We start from the raw sequence: 8895 nt of genomic DNA, 5'->3' as shown, positions 1-8895 counted from the left end.
CTTCACAGTGTGAGAGCAGGCCGCTGTGTAAGACAGAGCACAGAGGTAAGAAGGTGAATGGTGATGGCTATCTTTTGTACCTCCCACTCCACAGGCTGACATTAGATCCTGGCTGTCCTTCCAAACTTTACCTCCAGCTAAAATAATTGAAGATAACCATTTTCTGATTGGTCCCAGGCACAGGATTTGGGTGCTTGTGTCCTGGATCTCTGTGATTAATAGGTCACACCCACTTGCCCAGCTGTCTGGCCCTGTCCTAATGGCCTGTCCCGAGTGAGGAACTTACGAATAGGAAACGGGGACTGTATACCCTCCAGGGTAGTAAGCTAATACTGAGGAAAACAGACAGATACATTCCAGTGGTGCACAAACTGGTCATAGTCAACTCTAATCAACTACAGAGATTTGACTTACTAGCATTTTTCCATGGTGAAACTAGTGACTCAAGAACAAGAATAAAGGTTTAGGCTGCGAATTTAGCTCAGCAGCATAAGTGCCTGCCTTGCACATGTGCAGTAGTGAGTTTGATCCCTGGTACTAATTTTTAAAAAATTATATATATAAAGGTTTTTCCATCTGTGCATGAACAGGGTATGAAAATCCATCAAGCTCCATTATCTGCACTCTTATGAGTCACTCATGATTTCCAAATAATCTGAAATTTAACTACCAATTCATAATTTTCATGGATTTCCTTTTCCCTCAGTGTTTAGGACTAAGCTCAGGCTTTCATGCATGCTAGGCAAGCGCCTGACCCCTGAGTTATGTCCTGAGCTTAGATCCGTGGACATGCGATTCCATTAGCCAGCAATCTGGATCCTGCCCCCTAGATTACTGATGCATTACAAGGTGCTGCAATACTCAAAAGAAGGAAAATTACAGAGCATAAACCCGATGGAATGTCTTTTTTTTGTATTTGCCTATTAGTAAGTACCTGAGCATGTGTGTGACTAAAATTGATCTAACATTTGCTGTCGCTGTGAACAGAAAGAAAAGTTGAAGAGATGTGACACAGAGCCATCATTTACAGAAATTTTTGGAGATAACTGCTATTAATCAAAAGGAACCTAATTTATTACAGTGGCCACTCCTTTGGAAATTGTCCTTTGTAGAGTTACTTCCTCTCTTTTGACTGTCATTTGAAATTCTAAAGAAAAACTGCATCTAAATAATTTATATATTAACTGCTAATAATTTTTTTTTTTTTTTTTTTTTTTTGGTTCTTAGGATTAAACCCAGGGCCTCATACTGAGCTACATCCTTCCTCCTTTTCATATTTTGACACAAGATCACTTTAAATTGCTAAACTTCCCAGGCTGGCCTGGAGCTTGGAATCCTCCCATTTTAGTCTCCCAGCATGCTCACATAATCTCTCTAGATTTACAGAGCCAAGGACATTTGGTGATCTTCAGCTGGCATTTTAATGTGTGACACCCTCTTTATCTTCAGCCCTCTGCATCAGCTAACACAAATGTAAATCGCTATAAAGTTTACCTTGCAGAAAAGCAATGTGTTTGTCTAAAAAATTATAATTGAAACTAGCCTCAAGTGATCAAGGTTGATTGCAGTGTTCTTTGGGGGGGGGGGGTGGATACATAGCCTGGCATAGTGGTGCAAGCCTGAAATCCCAGCACTCCAGGAAGCTAAGGCACAAAGATCACAAGTTCGAGCCCAGCCTAGGCAATTTACCAAGACCCTGCTCAAAAGAGAAAAAAAATTTAAAGGGCTGGGGATGTAGCTAAGCACGCAGGCCTTGTGTCCATAATGTAGACTCGTACCCTGGAGGATGGTGTTGTAGTCAGGGGTTGTACACAGAGAACAATTGGATCAAGACATGGAGTTTATAATATTATTTTTATAATAGTCACCAGGAGTTAACACAGGAAAATGCAGGAAATCTATCCAAAACACCAAAGACATAGATTATTTAGTCAAGAGGCTAAACCTCATGGCAATGTCCCACATGAATCCAGATAAAAACCCAGAGCTCAGGACAATGCCTCCCACGAGTTCAACTGGAGGTCCAGAGCCCACAAGAAGGACTCACGCCAGTCTCTTACGGATCTGTGCCAGGAAGCCCCCAGGATCAGCGGTTGAAGCCAGAAAGTCTATGCCAGCAGGATGAAGGAGCTGTGCTAGTGGGATGAGTGTTCTATGCTGGAGCCGAGAAGTCACACTCACAACAAAGACCAGGGCTATCCTGAAGGCACCACAGCTGTCCTCAGCGACACGGAGGCCCCGAGCTCCTGGCAACTTTCCTCAATGCCATGCTGATGTAATCCAGCTGGTGTTAAGTTGACCACCAGTTCTTAACCCATAACAGATGGAGACCCTGCCCAGCATGTAGACTTTCTACCGTTCTTTCTCTGTCCAAAAAGCTTTTTCACACACTGAGTTCCCTAATGTGGGTTTGTTTTGGAGGATGATAGCCCCACCCATGTTCTCTAGATGCTGGCCCATAAATAACACTCCATTTCCTTCCTACCAACTCTCAGATGTAAGTATTGACTTTTGATTAGCAAACAGATAGACTTGGGTCGGGTAACAAATCAACATGCTTGAGTTCACATTTGATAAATGGCAAAAACAATACAAAATGATGTCCATCTCACGTCAGAGCCTATGCTCATTCCTTTCCTTTATATTAGCTTTCAAAACTGTTACTTTTATTAATGTGGTACTGACAACCAAAGTCAGGACCTTGCACATATGAAGTAATGCTTTACACAGAGCTATGTCCTCAGCCCCTTCTAAGAATTACCATGAGTAACTGTTTTCACTACTGCTGTTTATTATAACCTATATATATATATATATAAAAAACCTTCATAAGTCAAGAGAAAGATCAAAGGTAACTCTAAGAGCAGAAAGGGATATCTTCCTAATCTAAACTTGCTTGTTTGCAGGGTAACTTGCTTGTTTGCAGGATGTGACTTCCCCACAGGATGTTTGCCTAATCTAAACTTGCTTGTTAGCCCAACCCTTACCTGAACCTTGCTCTTCCCAAGAAATGTAACCCACGTGTTCCTGTTCTGTAGTGCACAGTGAAACACACACACACACACCCGGCATTGTGAGACCAGCAGATGTTTGCAGTTTTACAGGATAAAAATCCTTTCCTTTAGCTGTTAGGCATGCAGTCTTCCATATTGGCTACTGGAGGCTGCGTCGCCAGGCCTGTACTTTAATAAATAATTTTTTTCTTTCCAAATTATTTTCTCTGGCTCCTTCATACTTCGGGAAGTGGACCGCCACACTGTTAACCACTATTAGTGAAAATTTCTAGGTCACCTGGTTCTCATTTTTTGTAAGCTCAATATATAAAAATCTAGGGTTATCCAAAAGGTAAAAGATACAATATTTCAGATTCTTCATTCTGTGAAAGGCCTAACAAGATTTTATTCCTTTCAAAAGAAAGCATTTTTGGCCCCTTTAACATATGATTTAACTTATGAAAAATTAATATACAGAGAACATAAGCAAGACAGAGAGGTGAAGAAGGATGGGGGTTAAAGAAAGAATAAGTAATGAAATTTGTCAGGAATATAGGGCAGCGCTGGAAATAATTCTGGAAAGGTAACTTTGTTACACATGACCATGCCTTATTGGGCCACATCAGCTTAGTCTTAGAAGTACCTAACAAAAAGCACAGACCTAAATCCAATTAAGACTATATGAGACTGAGGGGATGGCTCAGTGGTATAGCACTTGCCTCGAATCAGTGTGACTCTGGGTTCAATGCCAAGCATTGCAAAAGATAATAATAATAATAATATAAATATCTATAAATATTTTTTGTTTTAACTTAGACATATGTCACAGTAAAAATTACAACAATTTGGTTCAATGATCTTAATTGGATTTATCTTCCATGCTAGAATTGGACGTTTCTTTCCATACAGTAGAATAATTGTTGTTATGCTCTGAGCAGAAAAGTTGGCTTTATAGACAGAGAAGAGCATTTATTTAGCTATGAAGCTCCAAACATTTTTAAATGTTTGTATCTGTACAACTACTGTCCAGTACATTTCCAGCAACCCAAAATGCTAACCCTACCTTCTTACGTACCCTGCCAGCCAAAAAAGAAACCCACTATTCTGACTTGTATCGCCAAGTGGATTTGCTAATTGATACTTGAACTTCATGTAAATGGAATGCACTATTTTTTATTTCCTTCACGTGTCTTTATGTCTGTGAGGTTCATTTATTTTATTGTAAGCAATAATCATTTATTTCCTATTTCCATTGCATTAAGATATGCCATAATTCGTTCTTTCATTGAGCCGTAGAACATTTGGGTCGCTACCCGTTTGGGATGTAAAATCAAACTTTCCTGTTATGATGGAAATTCTCCCAGCAAACTCCAGATAAGTGAGCTCTTCTTCCATCCACAGGAGACGTAAAACAGGCAGGCTTGTGAAGACTGGTAAGAAGCCATCCAGAGCTTAAAAGAGCTACTGCAACCTTTAGAAGTCAATACATTAGTCCTGACTTTTCTATCTAACTTAACGTTTTAATCACTATTAGGTTACTTTTCTGTATATTTGACTTGGTTAACTATTCAAAACTTGGCAAAGAACAGATGCCTTCCTTTACCAACCTTCTCACAATGGCATGTCAAATTTTCCCTCTAGTCAGGCTTGATGGCGCATGTCTGTTATCCAGCACTCGGGAGTCTGAGGCGGGAGAACCACCACAAGTTCAAAGCCAGCCTGGTCTACATAGTGAGTTCAAGGCCATCCTTGAACTATACAGTTAGACTCTGCTTCAAAAAAAATTCCCTTCTTTTCCTTAAGTAGCCTGCAAAATACCTCCATCAACATAATTCACTAAATCTATTAATTTATAATTGTTTTCTATAAAAGTTGTTACAACTCCCTTCTTCTTTGAAATATTTCACTTAAAACAACTTGAATCTGTGATCCTTGGTCTAAGTCACTCATATTTGATTCAGAATAAGCAATTTTCTTGTTTTCCTTTAAAGAAATGTTATTTTAGTCAGGTGTGGTAGTGCATGCTTGTAATCACAGCACTCAGAAGGCTGGGGCAGGAGGATTGCCATGAGTTTGAGTTCCACCTGGGCTACATGGTGAATTGAAGGCCAGTCTGAACCACATAGGGAGACCCTGTCTCAAAAAACAAGAAAAAAAGGAATTGTTAGTTTGAGTTGACCACTGGTTGCTATTATAAATAAAACTGTAATAAACTTGATATGTCTTTTGGTGAACTAAATAATCACTTCTACTTAGGATAAAAATTTTAAGTAATAAATTATATATGATTAGCTTTAAATGTGTTCTGCCAATTCCATACCCTCTAGAAATATATGAGAATTCTAATTACTTTACTTCTTCCTTGACACTTGTTATTGTCAGTCTTTTTCATTTTAACCTCCCATGTGGAGATGAAGTGAATACCTCACTCTGGGGTGGAGATTTTTATTTTCTTGGTGTGTGTGGAGTGGTTATTTTTATTTGAGACAATATCTAGCTCAGTTGCTAAGGCTTACCTTGAACTCCTGGGCTCACGTGATCCTCCTACCTCAGCCTGCCAAGTAACTGGAGTTACAAATGTGTGCCATTGTACTCAGATTCATTCTGGTTTTAATTTTCATTTTCCTGAGGACACTGAACACTTTTTCATGTGATTATTTGTTACTGAGAGATCATCTTTTGTGAAATATCCTATTTTCAATGTAGGTTTTACCCAATGTTTCCTAAGAAAAAAAATACAAGTCTATATTATGCAATGCAGCATAAACCTTCCCTTATAATATCCCCTTTAAATATCATTTTTCTTTCTTCTCAAATAGTTGCTTTTTTTCTTTCTTACATTCTCACAGAAATAAAATAAAATATAAAACTGCCTCAATTTTTCTCTCATAGTCACCACTCTATAATCTTCCTCAGGAAAACAAATTTTAACCCACATTTAGTAATTCGCTATTTTCTAAGTGGTTCTCAGTAGATAGAAGTTCTTTGTTTTATGATTTTCAAGGAGCTAAGGGGGGAAGGGTTGTGAGAGTTTCTTTTTTACTATTGCTAAATAAAATTATAGTAGCCCATTGCTTTAAACTAAGCTCCTGCACTGAGCCCCAACAGACCAAGCCAAGGATTAGAACAGAGACACTCAGCAAAGGTTCCCTATTGCAAAGCTAAAACTGATCTTCTGAGAAGTCAGAATTAGAATGATAGCAGTCAAGTTCCAAAACAGGTCAGTTTCAGGTGGTGTGATAATGAAGTTTTCTTTGCCTTCACTTTTTATATATAAAATCAGAAAAGCATTTTATTTTTTCTTCCACATTCTTATGTTCACTAGTACATGTCTTAATCACTTTCCTCATCACAAGACACCTTACCAGACACCCACAGTCTAGAGCAGGAAAGGTTTATGTTGGCTCACATGTCAGGAATCTCAGTCTTCCCATGGTTGGCTGGCTCCAAGGCAGGCTGGCACAGGAGCATAGCAAAGGGATAGCTCCTCCTGTCAGCACGTGGGAAGCAGACAGAGTTGGAGGAGGGCAGGAGAGAGACAGAGAGTAAGACAGACAGACAGAGACAAAGAGAGAAAGACAGAGAGAGAGAGACAGAGAGACAGAGAGAGAGACAGAGAGCCTTCCAGCCCACACCCCTCAATGACTCACCTCCTTTAACCTAACTGCAAGTCAGCTGTACTGCTCACATAATATGGTCATCTTCCCAGCAAACGAGCCTTGGGGGCCACTTCAAATCTAAACCATAACATATTTGCAATACGTAATGATTACATTCAAGTCAATAACCTTAAGTCAACCAGGTGTTTTTCTACCATGCTGCCTCCCTGTTGCTGCTTTACAAGGAAAGTGACTTTTGGTGGGATCTGGGGTCTTAGGATTTGAACCCAGGGCACTGATGCATGCCAGGTAAGTGTTCTTCCACTGATTCATGTCCCTGGATGTTTGTTCGTTGAGATGGGGGTCTTGCTATATTGCCAAAATTGGTTTTGAAATTTTAGGATCAAGTAATCTTTCTGAGGCTGGAGATTAGAGAACGACTTGTCAGTCACAGAGACTCCGGACACTTGTCTTGGACAGGTCCATAACTCAGGATCTGGGACCACCCAGGAAGTACTACCTTCAGTTCTTTTGGTATGAGATCAAATAGATTTTTGATATGGTGGCCTAGATCTGATGTCAGCCTGAGGAATAGGAGATATAAAAGATGTGGGCCTTTAAGTTTGTGACCATTGTGAGCGCTCTTTTTCCCAGCAGCCCACTCGCACTCTGCAAAGCATACTTCTGCTACCTTTAATAAATGTGCAACCTCGCTGCCTCTTGCTCTTGCCTTGCCTTATTTTTTGTTCAGGACAACAAAACCTGGAAGGAATCTCTGAAAAGATGCCACCCTCCACCCAGTACTCAGAACACTAGTAACCTTTCTGCTGTTACCAGTCAGTGTGGTTCTTTGCTTTTGGTAATAATGGAAACTAAAACTAATGTATAGATTTATAGGAGAAGACTTTAGAAAGTAAGAGGAAATGATAAGAACTTTAGCTTTGGAAAAACTGATTAGGCCAGCGCTCAACAAATAAGAGTAAGAAAAATAGGAAAGGACTCAAGCCTGAGCAGCTGGGGAGGGGAGGGTGTCAGTCGATGAGGGGGTCCCCAGCAGCAGCAACCAGCTGCTACGGTTCACCTGGGGTCTAGCGCATCATTCTTTCAGTTCTGGTTCCATAGTTCTGGGCCTCCTGGCTCTAGAGGCAGCTCTATTACCATGAAATGATTGTCTGACTGACAATTTCAGCCATGTGGAGCTCTGCTTTTTCTGAAATCCAGGTGATTATCAGTTTAGGACAAAACGGCTAGAGATTTCTAGGCAGAGTAGAATGTCTCTATAAATCTTAATGTCCTCTGTCTTGTAGGGAGATGAAATAATTCAAAGATAATCAACCTGGTTTTGTCAACTCGTAGACCAACATTCCTAAATGATTAACATCCCTATCTGCAGAGCTGAGAAGGAATTTGAACCAACAAAATGAAGGCTGAGTATGCGGCTCAGTGGTAGAGTTCTTGCTTTACATGCACAAAGCCCCAAGTTCAATCCTAGTACCTCATACACACAAAAGGGTTATGTTTTATTCTACACTAATTACCTGTTGGGCGTCTATAGCCCCAAATGAAGTCACAGGGTTTTTTGTTGTTTTTTGGTTTTGGTTTGTTGTTGTTGTTGTTGTTTTTAGCAAAATTGGCCTGGAAGTTCCTGATTGTCCCAGAAGACGATACAAATCATCCTATCATCCATTCATGAGCAAGGCTCAGAACCCAGGAATCTGCCCATGCGGGTTCCACAGTGGTCTCGGATTTCATCACTGCCTCACCCTCTCAGGGAACATGGGCCTCCACTCTTAACCAAAGGAAGGTGACTTCAAATAACCAATTCCCTGTCTTTCTCTGCTTCTTCAATTTTTTTTTTTTTTTATACTAAGAATTGAATTCATGACCTTGTGCTTGCCAGGCAGCACTTGTGCCATTAAGCTAAGTCCCCGGCCCCTTTCTTAAACATTTTTGTCTATAAAAATCAACTTCCTTTTCTCTGCCCATCATGACACTATTCTATTTTATGGAGCAAAATGTCCAATTCTAAAAATTGGGAGAAAAATCAATTGAAGTCATTATGTTATTATTCTTTTGTCTTTTCAGGTTACTAAATCTCCAGTGCCTAGAAAGGATGTCTAAAACATGTTAAGTACTCAGTAAATATTTCTTGACTAAATGTAGGAAGAATTTAAAACAAAACAAAACAAAACAAAACACCAAAACATTGTAATTGCCCACTCAACATTCACTCCTGTCTGGATTTTAGACTAAGTACCCACACCTACCATCAGGAAAACCAGTTTTATCCCCACTGTGAAGCA

General features: G+C 39.9%; 1 long non-coding RNA gene across 1 annotated transcript; it reads right to left on the bottom strand.

The window, feature by feature from the left end:
• Positions 1-1835: 1835 nt before the first annotated feature.
• Positions 1836-6628, bottom strand: LOC134477901 (uncharacterized). The gene is made up of 2 exons (XR_010050185.1): positions 5510-6628; positions 1836-5126 (listed from the first exon to the last, which is right to left on the bottom strand). It is a non-coding gene; the product is annotated as an uncharacterized LOC134477901 (long non-coding RNA).
• Positions 6629-8895: the final 2267 nt, after the last annotated feature.

Source organism: Cavia porcellus, unplaced genomic scaffold (assembly GCF_034190915.1).
Source record: "Cavia porcellus strain 051 isolate PalLab524CR breed Dunkin Hartley unplaced genomic scaffold, mCavPor4.1 scaffold_10, whole genome shotgun sequence".
Taxonomy (NCBI): domain Eukaryota; kingdom Metazoa; phylum Chordata; class Mammalia; order Rodentia; family Caviidae; genus Cavia; species Cavia porcellus.
This window is presented reverse-complemented; position numbering and strand designations above follow the sequence as displayed.